This window comes from Saccostrea echinata, unplaced genomic scaffold, assembly GCF_033153115.1.
Source record: "Saccostrea echinata isolate AGI-Se365-2 ecotype Australia unplaced genomic scaffold, CSIRO_AGI_Sech_v1 ptg000046l, whole genome shotgun sequence".
NCBI lineage: Eukaryota > Metazoa > Mollusca > Bivalvia > Ostreida > Ostreidae > Saccostrea > Saccostrea echinata.
The window spans coordinates 2,046,866-2,069,788 of NW_026889795.1; the positions used below are offsets into that span (position 1 = coordinate 2,046,866).

The following is a 22,923-nucleotide window of genomic DNA, read 5'->3' on the forward strand; positions in this document are numbered from 1 at the left end:
AAACTAAGGCACTCGCCGGCAATTGGGGGGGGGGGGGGGGATCTGGTAGCAGTGTCAACAAGAAGTAAAGTTCACAAAATATTTTATAAATTTTATTAATAAAAAAAGGTATCACAGGAAAGATAAAGGGAAATGCTATTTTTCACAGCAATATACCAGGACTGACATGGCGGAGAAAGAAAAGAGACGTACACAACGTGTTAGAGGAGAAATGGACCTAAGTTAGATCTATAACAATTAACATACATTGAAAATTTATACACACATATGAAAATTTATAAATACTCAATCAAAATGAAAGGCTGGGCCAGGAATTCTGGATGCTTGATGTTTAAATATTGGGTACAGCTTTTGATTTATTCTTATTTATTTCCTAAACTAGCTTAACAAAAAAAAAAATACTTTTAGCCATTTAGAATTGACAAATTTCTGTTTTTGTTTTGTTTTTTGTTTTTTCTGTTTTATTAGTTATTCATTTCATAAGAAATTAATTCTACTTTGATGTGTTTACAAACAAGATATATAAAACTTAAGCAAAAGAGCTGTATATATTTATGATAAAGTTGAATTACAATACCAATTTATATAACTTAACTTTAAAGGAGTAAATTACTATAAGCATTGATAAACTTACCACAAGGAATGTAGCAGGAGAATGATTCTAGGGGAGGGAGTTGTGTGGGAGGGGGATAACAAAGCCTTTTAGTTTCAAGATTTCTGACCCAATATTTCCTGTATCTCTGTGTCTTTAAATGAACTTCAAGGATCATAAAGTTATGTTTGCATGGTTAGCATTAAGTTAAGCATTCTTTGATTGAACATTTAGATGGCCAAACAAATGGAAATGTTCAAAGTGAACTTAGAAGACTTTGCTGCTAAACACAAAGATGACATTAAAAAGGACCCACAGTTCAGGGTCAGCTTCCAGGAGATGTGTGCCTCCATAGGAGTGGACCCACTGGCCTGTAAGTATCTGTATCAGTAAAAGTAGACATTAAGCCTGTATGTATGTATATCAGTAAGAGTAGACATCAAGCCTGTAAGTGTCTGTATCAGTAAATGTAGACATCAAGCCTGTAAGTATCAGTATCAGTAAATGTAGACATCGAGCCTAAAAATATCAGTAAGCATAGACATCAAGCTTGTAAGTATCTGTATCAGTAAACATAGACATCAAGCCTGTACGTATCTGTATCAGTAAGAGGAGACATCAAGTCTGTATGTATCTGTATCAGTGAGTGTAGACATCAAGCCTGTATGTATCTGTATCAGTAAGTATAAACATTAAGCCTGTATGTATCTGTATCAGTAAGAGTAGACATCAAGCCTGTAAGTATCTGTATCAGTAAGAGTAGACGTCAAGCCTATAAGTATCTGTATCAGTAAACGTAGACATCAAGCCTATAAGTATCAGTATCATTAAACATAGACATCAAGCTTGTAAGTATCTGTATCAGTAAACGTAGACATCAAGCCTGTACGTATCTGTATCAGTAAGAGGAGACATCAAGTCTGTATGTATCTGTATCAGTGAGTGCAGACATCAAGCCTGTAAGTACATATCTGTATCAGTAAGTATAAACATTAAGCCTGTATGTATCTGTATCAGTAAGAGTAGACATCAAGCCTGTAAGTATCTGTATCAGTAAGAGTAGACGTCAAGCCTATAAGTATCTGTATCAGTAAACGTAGACATCAAGCCTGTAAGTATCTATATCGGTAAATGTAGACATCAAGCCTATAAGTATCTGTATCAGTAAGAGTAGACATCAAGCCTATAAGTATCTGTATCAGTAAACGTAGACATCAAGCCTATAAGTATCTGTATCAGTAAACGTAGACATCAAGCCTGTAAGTATCTATATCGGTAAATGTAGACATCAAGCCTATAAGTATCTGTATCAGTAAACGTAGACATCAAGCCTATAAGTATCTGTATCAGTAAACGTAGACATCAAGCCTATAAGTATCAGTATCAGTAAACGTAGACATCAAGCCTATAAGTATCTGTATCAGTAAACGTAGACATCAAGCCTATAAGTATCTGTATCAGTAAACGTAGACATCAAGCCTATTAGTATCTATATCAGTAAATGTAGATATCAAGCCTGTATGTATCTGTATCAGTAAGAGTAGACATCAAGCCTGTAAGTATCTACTGTAGATTCCTTATTCTACGTGAGTAGTTAATATCATGAAATTGCTGTTAGGCGTCAAATCACGAGAACAATAATTCGTGAATGGACTGTTGATCAACTGATTTTACATGGATTTCAGCACCATAAATACATAAGTGAGTAATTTTATTTCGCAAGTGATGCTTCATATGAAATTACGCGAATACTTAGGAATCTACAGTAAATCAGTGAGAGAAGACATCACTGCTGTTAGTATTTTTGTTGTTGCGAGTGGACCCTCTTGCTGAAGGAATCCTTAAGAGTAGTCCCTTGTACTTATGAAAATATACAAAAAAAATCATCCCTTACTCATGAAATGATTATCATATCAAACTACAGAACATTGAATTTTCTACTAAATATATCTATTTTTATCTTGCCTTCTGTTTTAATCCTCTTGTTTGTTGTTGTTATTGGTATGTTTTTTTTTCTCTCTAGCCAGTAAAGGCTTCTGGGCAGAGATGCTGGGTGTGGGAGACTTTTACTACGAGCTGGGAGTACAGATTATTGAAGTGTGTATGGCAACCAACCATAGAAATTGAGGTAAATAACTGGTGACTTATTGTTCAGTTTGTTATAAATGTTTGTTTTTCCCAGGAATTTCATTTTTGTGGAGTTAAATGCCATCCTCATATACTAGTAGTATCGCTTGTGTATCATTTTCTGTTTATTATCTCACCTGAGATCAAGGTTTTCAGATCAAATTTGCGGTCTGTAAATTTTTAACATTTTTGACCTCTTACCAAAAAACTTGAGCAATTTTTAACAAAATTTTGTAAAATGTTGCTAGCATCTCTTTGTGCAGGAGAATTAAATTTGACTGTTCTTCCTTCCAAGAGGAGTTAATCAATAAATGATAAAATGGGATGGGTCATTTGAAAGTTCTCATCTCAAAGACCATTTGGCTAAGAAAGACTAATTAAAAGTTAAGTTAAGCTTCCTGGCTAGATGTATAATTATTGTAGTTTCAAGATTAAAATGGTGGTGAAGTTGGGACATAGAATTAAACATGAATTTTTTTTTTCAAGAACAAAGACTCAGAAATTAGTTACATTTATACACTGCACATACATGAATTCTCAAGTTTATTCAATTAGTAGTACCAGGTTAGGAATGGGATCACAATTAGGGCATTAAAATTTGATAGCAATGTACAAAATTTTTCAAGAACACCATGGCTAAAATACATATGCTTGACTTCAAACTTCAATATACTTACCCAGTAATCTAAATTGCTGAAAGTAGTGAGTTTTTAAAGTTGAAGGGTAAACTAGAAGTGGTTTTATTTATGAATGTATTTCTTTGTCAAAAGAATTAATGATTCAGGTAAGCATCTTGGTCCTTGGGTGTCTTGTTGATACTGTTCAGTTTGTTAGAAAATCTGTAAATTTACTTATTCACTCATATGACCTCAGTAATATTAAATTACACATCAGGAGTATATACATGTATAAACTGGATATACTTTGATGTTACAGGATTAATCAGTATAGAGGAATTAAGGGACAAAGTAACAGCCTCTAGGGGAAAGAAAAGTCAGCCCATTAGTATGAAAGTACTGATGTCCTCAGCCTAATATGTAATTTAAAAAAAATATGTTATTCATTAGAAATAGACGTAGTCTTGATTATCTTTAATAAGTAATGTAGAAATTCATTATTATATAAATAATTCATGTAGTTATGGGTAAAATTGAAAATTTTCACCCCAAGAAAATCATTGTCAACCGAGGCACAGCCAAGGTTGACAATGGTCAATCTGATTAAAATCAGATCTTTGTTACGCTCCAAAATTCTGATGGTCGCTGCTTTGTACAGCAACCATCAGAATTTCGGAGCGTAACAAAGTTCTGATTTTAATCAGATTGGACAATGGTTATCTTGGGGTGAAAATCTTCATTGTTTCCTTCAATTACTTAAAGTGTTTATTATATTATACTGAATGTTTTAAATAAATACTAATAACAATGAACAGTGTGCGCATAGATTCTGCACACTCAATATTTTTTGGAATATATAACCCATTGTCAAGTAATGCTGACTGTTGTTCTATCAAGATGGAAGGCATGGTTTCATCATTTAGAGGATAACAGTGTGTTTTTAACAAATGTTTCTCAACAAATCAAATTCAACTAATTTACATCAATGTATAATGAATTAAATGTATACTGCATCTTCACTGAGGCCTAAGCTTTACAGTTGAACTTTGGTGTGTTGACCATCAATATTTCAAACATCTTGAATATGTCAATGTGAGCTGAAAGTCCCCATCACTCTTTCTTTATATATTTTAATCTCATTATCTTGAATCCATGGATATATTCAGTGTTTTCCCTAGGAACTAGCTACTGGCCAAATTGACCACTTCAATTGATAAAAATGCCACTTAAAAATAAAAAATTTGAAAAATAATTGTAAGAGATTTTGTTCATAAACCTCAGCCCCTAGCCTGTTACAACTGATCTTTAACCCTTGTGAAATAAATTGAAAACAGTGTATATTGAAGTTGGTCATGCACCATTCTAGTTCAAATGACAAGGCTGAAAATCTAATTTACAAGTTCATGTGTTTCAGAGATGATCTCTTGCGTGCAATAAAGAAGCTGAGGATTCTGGGTAATGGTTTTACTGTGATAGCCCTCGGAAAGAGTTACATGGTGCAGAGTGTATCAGGGGAGCTAACTATGGATCACACCAAACTACTGCAATAAGCTCAGGTACATGTATATAAATATCTATACTTATAAATTAATAAATTTTGCAAATAAACTCCGAAACAGGTGCACCAGAGTTCTTACTATCTCCTCTATGAATTAATTCACTAGATACAAGATGAGATCCGTAAACTATATTCAGATTTCACTCGCGTAGTAAATATCATACATTGAATTAAAAGTCTACTTTCAATTTCTATAAACAGCCATGAAATAGCAAAAACGTGAGTACGGTGGCTGCTCCGGTTGGCGGATCTAAGTTACTGGCAATTTGTAACGAAACTGACAACAAGCAATCGTTTTTTTAATTTCATAAAACATCATCCTGAATTATTCAATCAAAACTTGATTTAAATGATATAAAAGAAATAAGTTATGATAACCGATTAAAAAAGGAAATGCGCAAAATATTTTCGTCATTCATCGATCTTAATATTGACGGAAACTTCTAGAACATTGTATAGCATTGAGCCCGATGTTAAAAAAGAAAAACGAGGTGATTCTAGCTGCATGAACATAAAAAAAGCTTTTGTGTGAATGGTCATTGAAATAATGGTAAATCATTGATATCACTATAAGTTATGAATATATTTACATATCGAAAGACCTAATAAATTCATCGGTAAAAATTTGAGAGCATAGCGACAACGAACCCGAAGTACAATTATTTACTTAATAATACAATAAATTTGCTTACATGAAAAGAGAAAATAAATGAATAAGGTATTGTTCAAATACAATTAAAGCTGTTAATATTTTGTGCTTTAATCAACACACTTCATGATTTTTTTTTTTTTTTTTTGAATGCAGTCTTTTGTATCATCTACTCGGCCTAATTCATAGGGCGTTAAAAGCAAAAAAAAGTTTACCCCCCCCCCCCCCCAAAAAAAAAGAAAAAAAATTCAATTTATCATTAATATGTGCATATTCGCTGCTTTTATCCTTGACGGAAATGAAATGAGAGCACCTTAAGTACAATATCCATAACATAGTATAACAGGTTTCACAATAAATGTCAATTAATGATATTGTTATTTTCAAGTTTTTACAAAAGGGGGTGGTGGTGACGTACATCTACTTCTGCTACAAAGCTAAATTCGGGATTTTGAACAAAGTATTTCTTCCTGCTATAAGCCTGTAGGCTGTCAGTAGAAACTACAATATATATTATTGGAATTTTTCTGTCGGTAGTGGTATAAATTCAATTCCCTTTGCTTGCGCGGGATTTCATCTAGTTTTCTTTAATTTAATCATTGTAGAGGAAGCGATTTTTTTTGTCGAGAGATCAAACAAAATCTTGATTTTATGGAGACCATGTTCATCCTTGAATTTGACAAATCCCAATGATCAGTATTTTATTCTGTATAAGAATTCAGATGAAATGCACATATTAAGATTTTAGTTTTAGTTTTTTTCCTGTCAAGTTCCTCAGTATTGTTTTTTTTTTTTTTTTTGTTTTTGTAGAGTGAAGGATTTGTGTCTAAGAAATCGTTGATGTCTTCTTTGAAGTGGGAAGAAGAGCATGCTTCCAGAGCCTTGGTATAATTATAGATAATGCATGCTTTGTGGCATGAAGAGTCCTCCACAAAATCTTATAAATTTTCAAACTACTGTATTATTTTTAATTCAATGCTTCTTGAACCACAAACCAATACAATCTGTTCCAAAGCTGGCACTTAGCTCTGTTAGTAAATAGTAAAAGGATATCGAAATTATATTGGTGAATGTTGGCACAAGTTTGCTTTACAAATGCATGATCTTGCAAGTGCACAGCCAAAGACTGCCAATACTCACTAATATAAGTTCAATAATGCCTTTATTTTATAGCTAAAACATTTTATCATTGAATTATAAAAATTATTTAAATGAAAAATTTCCAGATTAATGAGAATTATTCAATGTCAGTATTTGAATGAAAATTGAGTGTGCAGTATCAGCGTCTCCTCCTGGAAGTGTTCAAAAATTATACTGATGACCCTACCAAAGGTTATGATTTGCTTACTGGGTTTTATTTATTAGGCTATAGGTACTAAATTATTAATATTTTCAATTTTGTGTGAAAATAGATGCATCATACATACATGTAGCTGCCACTACACATCATTAATATTGCTGTTGACCAGACAACACTTTTTGTTTACAACGTGGCGTTTGATATTAAACGCTCACATTCGGCATGTTCCGGGGACATACTCTTATATGTGTTGCAAACTGAGCATTCAATAAAATGCTAAGATATTGAATGCTAAAAAACTGTAGAGTTTTATTAGGTTTTTAATATAGACTATTTATTAGCTTTTATTAGGTTTTTACATGTATTATAAACTATTTATTAGCTATATAATAATGAAATTTATTGCAGACTAAACTATTCAAATTCAACCAGATTTATCAAAAGTAGTTGAAAATACATGTACATTTGGGCAATAAATTGCAGTGCAAAATTTTAATGCTTATATGCTTGTTATGGGAAGATGGAACATAATTGTTTGAATTGTACAATTAAGGTTTTTATTACATGACTTATTTTTGTTTTAGGACTACATGGTAAAGAAAGGCCTAGCCTGGGTAGATGACCAAGCGTCAGACGGTAGACAATACTGGTTCCCCAGTTTTTTCCCAGAAATCTCCTCTGTCACGTGATGTCGTTCTGTAGACTTTAGCAAATACTGTTTCGGTTATACATTATTCATGATTGTTGCACTACATACATGCAGTCGATGGACAGAGATAAATTTCCATTAATTTAATTTTGATTCTGTAAATTGATTACCTTCAGTTCCTATATATTTTTATGAAGAAATAAGGTATCATTTTTAAACATCTATCGGGCTATAAATACGGGTTGGTCACAAGATTAAATTCCATAAAGCCCAAAGGGCTTTATGGTAAATTTGATCTCGTACCAACCCGTATTTATAGCCCAATTGATGTTTTAAAATGATACCTTATTACTTATATTTACATCTGTGACTTATTCATATTTTATATTTGCCTGCTTATAATCTTTAACGTGTGAAATGTTTTATTTTTCAAACCCAACGGCACGTGTTTGATCCACTGATTGCGCGTCGACCCTTTATGACATCACTGAGAAATTACATTGAACGTTTAATGACGCAAGGAACCCGTGTTTATACGGATATAGATACGCGTTGCTTTTAATAGTGTTATATAAAAGAAAACATTTGCAAATGTAAATATATAAAATTAAATCACAGAAAAATGTTCTAGTATACAGGACAGTCTCACTTTTAACATAATTTCTGCAATTGGTTCCATCTACTACAGATGCATTGATTTTATGTTCTCAGAGCACGTACAGTACATAAAACAGTTTTTTTGTAAAAATATGCATTTTTTATGAATCAACATTGATTAAAAAGAAAGATTGTTACACTAAAGTATTGTGCCTTTATGCATTTAAAATCATATGAACATGATATTTGTTAGATATTAGTTCCTAGGTGTGTACAGCTAATGTACATGATTTAATATTTCATTTGCAGATTCTGCTTCTATATGTCTAGATTTCTGAGAGAATTACACAATCATAGAACTATTTTGCTAGTAGGTTTATTTTGTCAATTTATTCTCCAGGTTTTTCTGTAATCCATTGGCATTACTTCCTATAAAATGATTGAAAAGATTTGAAGTAAATGGAATTTCAAATTATACAAACAGTTCATACATGTTTATAAATCAGAGTTACCATAGAAAAGCTTTTCTCATGAACATTTTCAGAGCGTATTCATGTTTATCTGTGTAGATATGTGTATATCTGCTGCTCAGTTTGTCAAAGAAAATATTTGTGAGTAAAGGGTATTCAAATTTGTATTAACTGAAGGACACTATCTCATTACCTGAATTGATTAGCAGTTGGCTATTTTCTCAGCCTTTAGTGCTGGTAGACTGTCTTTGAACTCTGCTTCTGTTATGGCTGCATCAGCTATTAAAAGAATTGATTGATGAATTAGTACATTTTCATTTGATATACTGGTACACGAAAATTGTATTTCATATCGAGCAAGCTGTTAGTAAAACTTTTAAAATCAATGATCAGACCAGTTCAATCTAGACTTTTGTTTTTTTTAGGCTCACTAGAAATAAAAAATATTTTTTTTATCTACACCACATATGGGCTAACATTTCAACTGCAGACCTAAAGGGGATTTGGGAGTCTGGAACCCCCTCTCCTGCTAGTTTTAGAGTCATTAAATTAATATGTAAATGTAACCAGAAAAAATGACCTTGGATCTCCCTTAAAATTTAAAATGTTAAGGAGAGTTGTGTACCTGAAGAAAATTGACTTAAGATAGTGCCCCCCCCCCCCTCCCGAGAAAAATCCTGGATCCGCCCCTGCATTTGCACTGTGCAAAAAATTTAAAGAAAATTGTCGTAACACGAAAATCCCCAGATTCATGTTAGTATATTCAGCTCACCTGAGCTTTTCTGAACACCCATTGTCCGTCATCTGTCTAGCCGCCCATCTGTAAACTATTCACATTTTCAACTTCTTGTCAAGAACCGCTGAATCAATTTTAACCAAAGATGGTACAAAGCATCCCTGGGTGAAGAGGACTTTAAATGAAGGACCAAGACACCTTCCAAGGGGAGATAATATTACAAGAAAAGGCAAAAATTGGGTGGGGTCGTTTAAAAATCTTCTCAAGAACCACTAGACCATAAAAGCTGAAACTTGAGTGGAAGCTTTATGAGGTTGTGTAGATTCTAAAGTTTTCATATCATGTGCCCCTGCGGAAGGATTGGGCCACAATATGAAATCAAAGGTTTACTAACATTAAAATATATAAGAAAATTCTTTAAAAATCTTCTTTTCAAGAACCACTGGACCAGAAAAGCTGTGTGGAAGCATCCTGGGGTAGTGTAAATTTCAAATTGTTCAAATCATGTCCCTTAGGGGGGGTAGGTTGGGGCCTCGGTAGGAAATCAAAGTCCTACATCGATATATAAAGGAAAAAATCTCGAACCGCTGGACCAGAAAAGACGAAATTTAGACGAAAGCCTCCACAGGTAGTGTAGATTGTAAAAATCGTGGCTCTTGGGGGTAGGGTGGGACCACATCAAGGAATCAAAGTTTTACATTGAAATATACACACCTATGAATTTACGCTTACAGCGAACTAATTTCCATTCCCCATGGTTTTGAAACGTTTTTCTAACTGAACGTAAAAAGCGAATCATGTTTATAACGAGTCAAAATTGTTGGTCCCAGGCACTTCACTATAAGCATGTTTTACTGTATAGAAAAAAAAAAAAACTTTAAAAAATTTCTTAAGAACTGCTGCACAAGAATAGCTGAAAACTTATGTGGAAGCTTCTTGAGGTAGTTAGATTGTTCAGGTTATGGTCCCTAGGGGTAGGATGGGGCCACGTTAGGGATTACATAGGCATAAATCTTTAAAACTCTTTCTACTCAAGAATTAACAGCAATTTCTTGAGTAAAGTAGATTACTCAAAGTAATAAGAGTATCTGGTAAAATAAATGTAGATTCATTTTTGTTCAAAACTCAGCCCCTGTATATAGGGTGGAGCCATCAACGATCAAAATGTTACGTAGACATTCTATATGGAAGAAAATCTGATGCAGAACAGCAGAGCCAAAGTGACTGAGGTGAGTGTTGTGTCCAATGGGCCTCTTGTTTATTTTAGTAACCGCCAACCGGCCTTTCAATGATCATTTTTCATACTAAATTTTAACAATTAAACATTTTGAACACTGTTTAGAGAGAAAAAAAATCAGTAACCCACCCCCCTTTCTACCTGCTTAGACCTTTGATGCAAGATTTTAATCTACCGGTATATGATTTCAAAAAAAATCCATATACGAACCATCAGCATCCATTTTGTAGAAAATAGTCTCGGTAAGCGGTCTTGATTTTGGAGCCACGTGTCTCTGAAATTCCTCAAGCGTAATGGATCTATCACGGTTTGCGTCAAATAAGTTGAAATTACACGGCAATGTTCCGTCTGATTCACTACCACCACGCTGAAAAAGGAAAGTTTTTTTTTTTTAAATTGCATGTATGTTTTTTTCCCTATTTTTTTTTTTTAATTTATTTATGCATGTATTTTTAAGCTATAATGACTATAATTCTTATGGAATTCCATATACGACAGCCAACTGTTTACTGCCAACTGCTCACTGCTTACTGCCAACTGCCAGCTGCTTACTGCCATCTGCTCACTGCTTAATGCCAACTGCCACTGTTCATAGACATTGCCTGTTTTGTTATCTTTAATATCTTTAAAGTCATATATGGCGTATTTTTTTTTATAAGTTCATACTAACTAAAATTAAAAAGATCTTCCTATTTATTTTATTACTTTATATAAAGATAGGACTTTCCTGTAAATTACACAATTTAAAACAATCATTTTCAAAGATATAAGAAATTTAAAACAATAACCGATTTATTTACCGACTCCGCATTTAATTAACAGACACAGTTTAAAATCAATTTAACTATGGAAACATGAGGTTATTCAAGTTCAAAACCGGCGAAAATTTTAATTTGAAAATAAATAACATATGTCATGTTAATTTACACTCAGTCTCGTATTTTCATTTTGCTCAGATACGCATGCATGAATAAATTCCATGATAGCAAGAATATTACAATAATAACAAAAATTGGCGGATTCAAGAATTTTGAAACGGTGAAGGCGAGGGGGGAATTAATAGGAGGAAGGAGTATTTCTACATATCCTTGCAGGCAAATAATTCGATAGCTTTTTTGACAGGGGGGGGGGGGGATTGGAGGCTTATATAACGTCAGAAAGGGAGGTGCAGGATCCTGAGTAACATTTGTTGATATACGCATTTATACCAGAAATACTAAATGAAAAATCATAATACAATGCATTAATTTTATTCCATGTGAAAACAGTTGACTTCAGGCAAAAATCAATCAGCTATTGAATTATTTGCAAGCGAGGAAATGTGGGAATTAAAAGTTTTATTTTTAAGAGGAAATACTAATTCTTTTGATTTACTCCTCCCTCCCCGTCAAAGTTCCTAAATCAGCATTTTTTAAAAAATATTGTAAGGACTACACACGCTAACACTAACTCCCGTTTACATTTCACATCCATTTGATTAAATATTAACAGGAATTTGGCCATTAAATCTTGTTTGAATGCAAAGAAAAGTTCATTAGTAATGGATTGATAATTTTAAAACCAGTGTCATAAAGTTAATTGCTCTTATTTACAACTCCTTTCGTAAGGGGGGGGGGGGCGGGGGGGGGGGGGGTTAGAAAATGTTATCAATTGAAATCAGGCTTCAAAACATCACCAGATTTTCAAATTCTCATGGAAATGGATACATGACCATAAATGTTTAACTTATGTAAAACTCAACATATCAGACATCGTCGCAAACAACGGCTAAAATTTATGATCCTTTCCCGTCCTAGAAAGAGCTATATGCGGACTCCGAATCGTGGCTTGAGACGATGCATATCAGATTAATAAAGTACATTTCTTACTTGTTATCTCATTTGAAATTGGTTATAAAATACATGTAACTATTTTTATTGTTTTTGTAATAAAAAACATACCCCCTCCCCCGGGAAACAACAAAAAACCCTTTGGTATGAGTTTGTGAAAATAACAATTCATAATACCTGTAAAAACATATTGTTGTTTCAAAGGGGGAAGGGGGTGGGGGTGCGGGGGGGGGGTGAAAATAAATATCCGTTTTCCGTTGATTTGTATAGTGATAAACACAAGTTTGACCAAAATTATAGACATGACTCTCTTCGATTTTCCAAATAAGTTATTCTTTATGAAAATTCACATAAATTTCTACATAAATATATAAAAAAAAAATCATTCAAATATGTCATAGGATTTATTCAAGCATGCGTATTAAAGATATTAAGATATCAAAATATAAGCAATATCATCTATAAGCAGTAGCAGTTGGCAGTAAGCAGTGAGCAGTTGGCAGTAAGCAGTGAGCAACTGGCAGTAAGCAGTTGGCTGTCGTATATGGAATTCAATAAATTCTCTGTATTTTTTTTATTCATACCTCAAAATATTAAGTTTTAGATTTTATAATGCAAATTTTAGCAGTTCTGACAGAAGGGAAAAAAGCTATATTTCTTATTTTACTTTTCACTTGAAATTCACCTTTTACATTAAATTTCCATCCTGTTATTTTTAGCTACAAATAAGTAATGAATGGAAGCATACAAGGCGAGGACAATCCCTCGTTAAAAGTTCATTGAGAAGTTATATTTTCAAAAAAAATGTTTTCAGTATCATCTTTTACACACTTGATTCCTTTATTTTACCGAGAATAATTATAAATAATTCAATAAAATAAATGAATCAAATGTGTTAGTCTATAGATAATATTATGGACAACATAGATTTGGAAAATATAACTTTTCCATGATGTTTGCAAACTGAAAAATACTAGTATATTATCTCCGAGGAGGAGATTGTCTTCACCTTGTACGCCCTCATTCTTTTTCGAAAAAACAGACCGACTGACAACGATTAATATGCCATATCTTGGGTTTCAAGATAAAAAAAAATGTATGCATCCAGGCATTCGAAAAAAAATAGCATTATCTAAATACTTATATGGTATTTTAGTTCTTCTGTTTACTTCAATTGTTATTTAAAACACAGCTGTAAAAAGCTTTAGCTATCAATGGAAGACATCACAGATTACCTTCAATTTCATATCATGCTAATAAGTATTGGTATCTGGGGCTAGATTAAAGGAAATTCAATTTCTCTAAAAATGTATATATCTTTGTACTTTTTTTGGGTACAAATAATATTCAAAAAATCTCAAAAAGAAGCATGAAATTGAAATCTTTTCGTGCAGTAATTTTTAATATATTCGATCAGTGCATATTATCTATTCAAGATATATTACTAAAGTCAGGTACTCTTCACACAATTGCTCCGAAGAAAATAGTTCCATTCATGATCAGTAGATAAAACATTACAACAAATATTAAGAATAATCATGTATATTTAATACGTTAAAGAAAACAAAATTAACGTTAAAAGATGTTAAGAAAATCACTTTTTCCCCAGAAAAGCAAATAAAAAGTTTTCATATTCCTACGCTCGCTGCCTCCTCAGTCTTTTTCACGAAAATATATAGGTCACACTTCGATTGATAATGATAAATCTTTTCACCAATTATATTACTGTCATGATTATTGTTCGTTAATTGCCGTATATTTTCTTTTGAGTTAGAATGTTAATCATTAACTCTGTGTGTGTGTGTTTTTTCTCTCTTTTTTTAAATAACGGAATGGTTATTATGGCTAAACACTTCTCGGCAAAGCAACGTGATTTTCCGAGCTCGGAAAGATCTTCGCACGTGTGTAGACCTAGGCTATTTGGTCTTGCAAGAACAGGTGTGTGCACCGTTCCCTAGTGACGCTTAGATCAGTAGACTGGGTATCAGTACTTGCTACGGACATAAAGAAGTTTAGAACTATACACCAGTTTCATCAGTTCATAACAAGTGCAGGTTTTTTACTCAAGGTGAAGCCCTAGACTGGGCTAGAGGGGCTGAGTTAAGGTCATCGATCTTACACGAAAATGTACTATTTTTGTAAATAAAAACATTTCTAGAAACAAAAATGAAGTTTATCTTCAAAACGTCTGTATATTCAAAATCAGTATATGGTGGAGGAATATTCAGTGATGCTCCATAGCCGCAACCGATCTCGCGCTTTCCTTTGCGTTTAACAACGGCCGTCAATGCATCACTGGACGAGTTCATTGATTACTCTAAAAGGTGACAGGTTGGAACATCTTTAACATCTGCCTATACTTTGAGTGATAGTACTTTTTAATAGCACAAAATTAAAAAAAATAAATTAAAATCTATCCTTGATAGATCTAAAGTTTTGTTATTTATGAAAATGGGCTATCTTTGATAATCCATAACGGCTTGAACTTGATTTGATTTTTTTTTTACAGAAGATTCTATCATTGGAAAGTTAGATGGTACACATGTAGCACAGGCCCATAGTACGCGGGATTTTTTGGGAGTCCCCCCCCCCCCCCCCTTTCACTTTGAAAACGTTGCTATAGGCCTGTAACATGCTATTTGGATTAAATATTCCTGAAAATGAGTGAGGCGTTAAATACATTTTTAAAATTAAACGATTAATTATATTTAGTTTATGTTCTATGTGAAATTAAAACTACTTTTATGCATGTGCAACTTTGTGATAAAGTCACTACATGCGTGTAACGTTATATATGTACATGCAGTTTGTTTCCTACTATATGCATATTTTATTCAACAAAAGATGTTGAAACTCAGTAGCCTAAATATTATGTCATTTTAGGATATTTATGTATATGGCACTTTTATAGTTGACTTTCTACAGCTTGAGTATCTCTGACGTTTTGTCAGTAAATACTTGTTTTTTTTATTAGAAATCATATCTGAACACAATGAAAAGTCGAATAAATTAAAAGTCGAATATCTTGGATATGGGGTAACCCATATCTATTCTTGTTATTTCGTGCGTCTCAATATGATTCAAGGTTCTTTGAAGTCTTAGAAACGGACTTGTAAAAAGTTGACATTTGTACCCAGTAAAATTAGTCAAAAACATATACTAGTATATCAATCTATGCATATTTTTTTGTTTGTTTGTCAGTGTTATATTTTCCTAAATCAGCTGGAAACCCATTCTAATAGACAGATTTTCAAACAACCCACTCTCATCCCAATATGTCTCTCTCTCTCTCTCTCTCTCTCTCCTTGCATCCCAAGTTCTCATCCTGAAAATGACTTACTATACCAGACAAACAGCAAATTGTTACTACATCTCCTCATCGGCAAATGTTTGGATTTCTCAGCGGCCTCCAGACAAACCACGAACAAAAGGGACACGAAAAGAGTAACTTTGATATTCATTTTTGTGACTTACGTTCCTACAATGCGATAAATACGGCGCAATGCGATAAATACGGCGCAATAAATTATGGAATTAAAGAAAACGTGCTATGGTTTTTGCAGATACATACATACATACATACATACATATATATATATATATATATATATATATATATATATATATATATATATATATATATATATATATATATATATATATATATATATATAATACCCTCCGTTTTATGAAAAACTGGTTTCTTAAACTTTACTTTCATTATATTTAAAATCAATATATACAATGTGTGTATAATTCAAACCTAATTACTTGTACGTGAACATATAGTTATTTTTAAACTGTTAGTCAGATTGTTTTCAGTCGATATGAAGATGAACCAAATGAAATAAATCATATCTTATTTTTAACACATTTTGTTTATTCTACAGATGAAATTATATTACTTTTTTAAATTCCCATTATTTTCTAGATGTGTCCAGTAATGAACTTAATGAAAGAAGGAATGTATCTATTATACCTATTTCCAGAGCTAAATATGAAATAAATGTCCTTACATAGTCAAATATATAGAATCATATCATAGTCTCATATTTTAGTAATTAAGAACACAACTTCGTTACACTAAATGAAATCTACAGCATTCCACCCCCTCCCCCATCCCACTCTATGACTTATTCCTTCATTTTTACTAGTATTGAAATTGAACGTTGTTTTGAAATCTTATGCAACCCAAGATATTATTTTTCTCTCAAATATTTCAACTTACAGGAACTGATATACAGCACTTGTTCACCTTCTCCGTAGAATCATCAATTATGTAAGTCACAATAGTTTTGGAAATGTTCTGAGACCAGTAGTAATTTTGCCAAAGACATTAAGCATTGTTAATTACACTCATTAAAATGAATTAATTTCCAGTTTGGTGGCAATTATCCCGGAAGTGTATTGACATTTTTACTTGTTTCCGATTGTTTAATTTACAATATTTTATTTCTAATTTAAGAAATGCAGTGTCATTGTAAGAAACAATATATAAAAAATCTTGTAATTTGAAAAAAAGATATTTAATAAAGGTTTACATTATATAAGATCTATGTGAACAATTTAAATAAATATTCGAAGTATATTATGGCCTTTAGTTTAACCTTTCGCTAAATATATTATGACAGCAACGTAGTATATTATTGCTTAATTTTCATTGATTAAATATAAAAATCTTGCTGTTCATGTATATTACTAAGTAAGCAATTTACTTATAAAATGTAACTCACATTGAAGTTTGTAAAACCGGAGTGCAAAGAGCAAAAAAAAAAAAAAAAAATCTGTCTTTTACTCAAATTTGTGAACTCTGTAGATATAAGCTTGTATGTACTTGACAAACCTCACGGCCATTGTGACCGGTTCGACAGGGGATGCTTACTCCTGCTAGACACCTGATCCTCTCTCTGGAATTTCCAGGGATCTGTTTAATGCCTTGTTTATAGATTTGTTTTGTTTGAAGGTTTTTTTTGAGATAGATCACTATTCGTTATATTCACCTATTTCATTTGATGTAAATTTTTCTCAAAGAATTAAAATCCCTTTTTTTTCCCAGCGTTTACTATTTTGCGGCAAAAAAGTTTTTGAGTGAGTTCCCTTGAGCAAGTTATCTTATGATAATTTTTCAGTCATTTTATTTTCTACATAATGATTTGATGAGGGAACCACATAAAGTTATTTAGAAAGAGATATAATTCAAACTGAATTCAAATCTGTAGACTTTGCCCTCTCTTTCTTGTTTTGATAAGAAATCATTCTCACTCTTGAGAATCATGAATAATTGAATAAATAAACTGCAAATCATTCGAAAATTATTTGAAACATGAACTTTTTATTACAAAAGAAGTAATTCGTTGAAGAATATATCGATTTGGTAAAACTTGAGAAGCAAAAAGCCTTCGTAAATTATGGATCTGTTTTTCGATTTATTTTGAAATATATTATAACTCGTATTATATGATATTTATATCATATTTAAATAAAGAGAGAAAATTTTAATAGGAGGATGACTCTTGGTCACTCTCCGTCTCTTCATACAATCATGTAATTAAAAATGTGGAGTATGAACTGTCTCCATTAGCATTATGAAGAGATATCATAATGGAATAAAAAAAAATAGAATAATTAATTGCCGACATTTACTATATTGTAACATACTAGTATTAAAAAAATATACAAATCAGCTGAAAAGTGAGCTTATATGTTTGTCTTGCCTCATTTTGATGCTATGAAGTAGTCAGAAGTACCAGTATAATGTAAAATATAATGTTAAGTAAGCTTAAATCAAACTACAGTATGAATAGAAGAATAGGTTTTGTGAGTCAAAGAACATTCCAGTCACGTTTCTATATCAAATAATTCTAATAAGAATTAAGTGCGAAGCCTCCACGAAAAGATGAAGAGAAGCAATAGATCCTTATGATGATTTTCTCTTCGCGAAGAAGGATAACTCCAGAAGTTTTTATTCTTATTTTGAAAAAAAAGTCAACTTATTGTCTAGGCCAAAATGCTCGAAACACAATATTGATATCAGTCATTCCCGTCTTAATATCTGCAATTTTTAATATCTCATTGAATTTTTGTAAAATATATGTAGTGTTTTCAATACATTGTGGATTGAGGGGTGAGAAAATATAACTTTTTGCATTGGCAACGATATATGCAAGCAGGTAAGTAGTTTTTTTTAAAGCTAAACTCGAATCGTAAAAGAAAGAGAATTTATCTTTGTCCACCATATTGCTCATTATTCGGCGTTATTTGGAGAGTACTTGTCTAAGCCTATTCATGATCACTTGTTTACGATCCAATGCCATACGCTTTTCAGGTTTCACCTGTGTGCACGTACCTTACATTGCCAATGTACTTGAAAAATTCCATGTAGAGACAAAAGAAACGACTTTTTGCTTCTTTAACGACGGGATAAAAAAAAAATATCAAAGAAATATGACATAAGTTGCATAGGTCAGTGCAAAACAAAACAAATAATACATGTAAAATGCAAATAAATGTTAAAATAAGGCATCGCAAGCTACATGTCGTCCAATCCATGCACCTAGCCAGAAACCAATCAGATGTAACGAAGGGTATAACCCAGTGCAGATTACACAGAAAACAAACCAAAAATTCTTTTAATGTATTTATCAATGATGTTTTGAGAAACAATTTTAGAAAAATATGAATTTTTTAGGGGGGGGGGGAGAGAGAGAGGGAGAGAGAGAGGGGTCATCTGGGACAAGACTCATAAGAAACTTGAATTCTAACAGATTAATTTGTATGAATCTGCTCTTCTGGTTCAAAAACTCTTTAGATTCTCAATGAGAACACACTTGGGCCATAAAACTTAATGAGCTCACCTTTAATCTCGGTCTTACTTTTCCACTTCGCATCCCTTTTGTAAGAGTGAGACTGAGATCAAGAAATGCGCTACTAAGTTCTATGGCCCCGGAACCAGGAGCAACATGAATATGACAGATAACGTCTACTATAGACAGTTGACCCTTCCTTTTGGTTCCAGATGGTCTGTGTTTTGCCCTATTCGTGATATATTAATATTGTTTTAAGGATTTATAAGATTTACGAATGCTTGTTACATGTATCTTCACCTTTTCTCCCTTGATTTCCTGCTTAAACATACTATATGTTAGGCCATAGTTTTATGCCAATTTTGATCAATAATTACTTCATATTGCCTGATCATTTCAGAGGGCACAGTTCGTGTGTACCATTCCTCCAAGAAACCTAACTCCGCCTCTTGTGTTTCCAGGGTCTGTGTTTTTCCCTGTTCACGATTTGTATTGTTAACAGGATTTTTGAGATCAATTACTATTTGTTATCTTCACCTTTAGGTATTTTTAGAAGAATATACTTTATGTCCTTTTATTCTTTATTCATTTGATTACTCGTACGAGTGAATAATTACATAATTACATGTATCTATCTATGACCTATTGATTTTAGAGAAGGAAATCTTTCAGAATGCTTAATTTCAATATCATTGTTAAAGCATTTAGAATTATAGAATATTTACAAGCATAACAGTGTTGTATATGCACAGGACATTGAGTGAAAGGTATGTCATACTACCCCCCCCCCCCGCCTTCCAAACCCCAATACACACGGAAAATAATAAGAATATTATACTGAAAAATATTACAACATTCAGTATGTGGCAACAAATGTTAAAAACATTAATAACCATTATTAGGTGATTTTATTTGTATCAGTCTGAATCTTCGACAGCTGCAAAAAATTAAACTAACTTCAGTAAATAGATCCCTTGATTGCTATAATATCCGGCAAGGCAGATTGTGTTTACGACGAACGTCGGAGTGAAGGACAAACGACATCATTGTTTACTCTATGTTAGAGAGGTTTTTTTTATTATTGTATCATGGCGCTTTTGATGTTTTCCTATTGACTAATGTTTTCTCCTCTATTCTATTTCTTCCATGCAAAAGTTTTCAACAATATATATTTACGCAAAGTTATTAGATAATTCTTTAAAGAGGATTCTGAGAAGCATTTCTTTTCTTCTGAAAAAAAAATTAAGTAGGCCTAGTTTCTAGTAAGGAAATATACAAGTCATGTGAATTAAATTACTACCGGCTTCTTAATTAATTTAATTATCTATATACTGTAAATGTTTACTTCCGGGACACTTATTTACTTTCGGATGTGTATTGTAAAGATCAAGTGCTTAATCACTAGGATGGAACGACTTTGAATAATATTTATAAAAGCAATTACTCGAAATGTTGAAAAGAAGTCTTTTAACACTTTTATTTTTTTCAAGATCTTGTGTACCAAAACACCAAATGAATATAAATATAAGGAAAAGTGTGATATTTTTGGTATTAGAAAAATCTGGTGTGGTTCCTCAACGGATTTCAATTTTACTATGGCAATGAAAGCTTACAATTTTAAAAGATTTTGATTAAAAGTTTCTTGAAGAATTGTTTTAAAACTAGAAATGAAATGTGACGATAACTTACAGTAATCATGCTCAAAAATCCATTTCAACAATACTTATTTTGATCAGAGAAAACACAGGACCTCTGGAAACAGAGATGGGATCAGGTGCCATGTAAGGAGTGAGCATCTCCTGTCGACAGGAAAAACCTCTTTGTCAAGATAGGAGAAACTGAAAAATACGTATACAATTCAGTGGGAAAAAAAAGGTTTAACAATTTTTATGAAAGTCAACATTCGACCAACAGATAGATTGTATTTGCGAACAAGGTCATTGTTTCGAACGTAGAATTTGAAATGTTGACTCAAAACGAAATTGTTGATGTCCTTGTGCCATCAATTTAATTGCCAGTAGCATGTCTTGTTTTAGAAATTGATCATACTGTAGAACATGCTCCTGCATATTGAAAGAACTGGGAGATATAAACCCCGTATATAGGTTATAATGGTATACTGCTACATAAATTCGGGAAGTTGACGATAGAAAACTTGAAGTCATCATGTTTGTCATGAAGTTAGGTTGTCAGATTGTCATCAATGTCTTTTTCTAGTAAAATATTTTAACATATGAAACAAATGTGTCAGACTCTGCGGTGCACTTTTACTTCGAGTTTACTGGGATATATCGTATCAGTGTAGGGAAGAAAATGATTATTGTTAATTGATTAAACGTCGTCTACATATCTAAATTTCGAATTAAAGGCCACAGCTAGAAAATGCTTTTTTATATAGAAAGTTTTAGATAAATTCTCCTTCATAAGAATTAAAAAAAAAACACGTCTGGCAAAGTAAGTATCCATGAAAATTCCAACAGATAGTTGGAAGACTCTACAGATTACACATACATGTACATTGTATATTAATATTATTTTAAAATATTTATTTACCAGACCAATAACATTAAAGGTGATATATAGGGCAGTTTCCAGGGATGGGGTGCTGATTTAGCTCCTACTATATTTAACAATATACAATATTTAACCCTACAGCACTACACAGGGTACTTTATACATGCATGTATCTAAATACAATGTCACACATATTTATTCATAACATACATTGAACAGGTATAACTATTAAATTGTATAAAATTTAAAACAAATAATATCTATCCGCATTCAATTTTGGTTCTAAATTTCTTGTTCGTGTATACATATATAAAAGAATCTTTTTAAGAATAAGAAATGTTTTGAAAAATATTGATATATAAATGATCTGTTTAGAGAAGATGGTTCATTTATGGACGTTCATACTTTTAATTTAAAATATGAATGAAAGCAAACTTTCTCGAGTACAATGGACTTATAGCTGCTATTAGAGAATGGATGAAAAATAAAGATAGTGCTTCTCTGTCAAAAGTTCATAGGGCATATATTACACAAAAACTAGGTTATTTATTTAATGCTAAAAAAACAGAAATCTTTTTGAAATTTTGAAAAGTAATGCCATCAAGCCTCTAGGTAAATCTAACTGAAACAGGATATCTAATTTAAATGATTCTAAATGGAAGACTTTTCTTCTTTTCCATTCATGCAAGTTTATCAAAAATACAAACTTCAGTCAGTGGTTTCAGTTTCGAATTAAACATAAAATATTAGCAACAAATTCATTTTTACATAAAATTTAGAAAATAGGTACATACATGTATGGTTGTTCTTATTCTGAAATAAGACTGAAACTATTTAGCACATTTTTGGGGAATGTGAATTAACACAAAATTTATCAAACAGTTTGAAAAGTATTTTTTGGAAAGATTCATATTAATGTTTTTATATTCAAAGAAGGCATTCATACTGGGGTCATTTGAAAAATTAGACAAAAATTAAATATCTAATTGTTCTTCAAATAAAATATTTGATCAATAGAATAAGATATAGTGGCAAAAAGCTCTCCTTGAACGTGTGATATCCTCCATCAAAGATATATATGATACATGTACAAACACAGGCCCATAGAAAGCAATTTCACTTTGAGGGGGGCACAACCATACATCAAAGATAGATATGATACACGATGTAGTGGCAAAAAGCTCTCCTTGAACGGGTGATATCCTCCATCAAAGATAGATATGATACATGATGTATTGGCAAAAA

At 32.2% G+C, this 22,923-nt stretch overlaps 1 pseudogene; it reads left to right on the forward strand.

Moving 5' to 3' along the window:
• Positions 1-826: 826 nt before the first annotated feature.
• On the forward strand, positions 827-8,451 carry LOC133202057 (vacuolar-sorting protein SNF8-like; annotated as a pseudogene).
• The last annotated feature ends 14,472 nt before the right edge of the window (positions 8,452-22,923 follow it).